The sequence below is a fragment of the Rhynchophorus ferrugineus genome, unplaced genomic scaffold, assembly GCF_030347505.1.
Source record: "Rhynchophorus ferrugineus isolate W39M unplaced genomic scaffold, kcgeb_rfMv2 rfM9, whole genome shotgun sequence".
Taxonomy (NCBI): Eukaryota; Metazoa; Arthropoda; class Insecta; order Coleoptera; family Curculionidae; genus Rhynchophorus; species Rhynchophorus ferrugineus.
The window spans coordinates 25262762-25263586 of record NW_027472588.1 but is presented as its reverse complement, the minus strand read 5'-3'; the positions used below and the strand labels follow the sequence as shown (position 1 = coordinate 25263586).

The 825-nt window shown below is 25.9% G+C and overlaps 1 long non-coding RNA gene across 1 annotated transcript; it reads right to left on the bottom strand.

The window, feature by feature from the left end:
* Positions 1-262: 262 nt before the first annotated feature.
* Positions 263-622, bottom strand: LOC143203065 (uncharacterized). Its single transcript, XR_013007277.1, has 3 exons — positions 512-622; positions 394-447; positions 263-347 (listed from the first exon to the last, which is right to left on the bottom strand). It is a non-coding gene; the product is annotated as an uncharacterized LOC143203065 (long non-coding RNA).
* Positions 623-825: the final 203 nt, after the last annotated feature.

Genomic DNA, 825 nt, shown 5'->3' with positions numbered 1-825 from the left:
AAGTACTAGAAATATCGATTCGAAAAATGTCGAAAAAATACAATATAATATTACTACTAATTTTATTTAATTCATAGAACAATGTAAATATTTTAAAAAGTATCCAACACGTCGACATGTAAACAATTGGTTTTTAAGCTTTTTTCTAAAAAGACTGCCATATTTTCGACCTAAAATATAAATTAAAACTCATTAAATACAGTAATTTTAGAAAATAGTCACTCAGTAAAGTATAACATAGGTATACTTTAGACAGCAGTTATCAAATGTGCTTGTTAGCAACTTTATTTTTTTAGCTTATAATTTGAGAAGAGACTAAGCATAACATCTTCTCATAAGGACTGTGGCTATAATTCATCTTGTACTGGTCAGCTTTTATTTTTTTTATTCTACTCAGCAGTTGTGTTAAGTACAAATGTTTTAACCTTCAAAGCAGTAATTAAATTTCTATAATATAATCATACACCATATTCAGTATGTATCCTTGATGGATGAATTGTCTGATCATTACAATTAATACATTTTGTGCCACGAAATAAAGATAATATTCTTAATTTAACTATGTCTACCACATAGTGAGATTTCCACGTATACAATATTTTCTCTAGGGGCTGAATATATCTTATTTTGGATTATTTTGTTGTCATTACGGAATATAAATATTTGAAATATCTTCAGGAATCTATAAATGGAATACTAAAGTTGTAAAAACATAAGAGTTTTATCATATATTCTTACCATAATACTCTAACGAGTTGGATTTCAATATTATTCGTATTTTCTCCTTTATCCTAACTTTGTTTACTTTTATTACTACACATATTT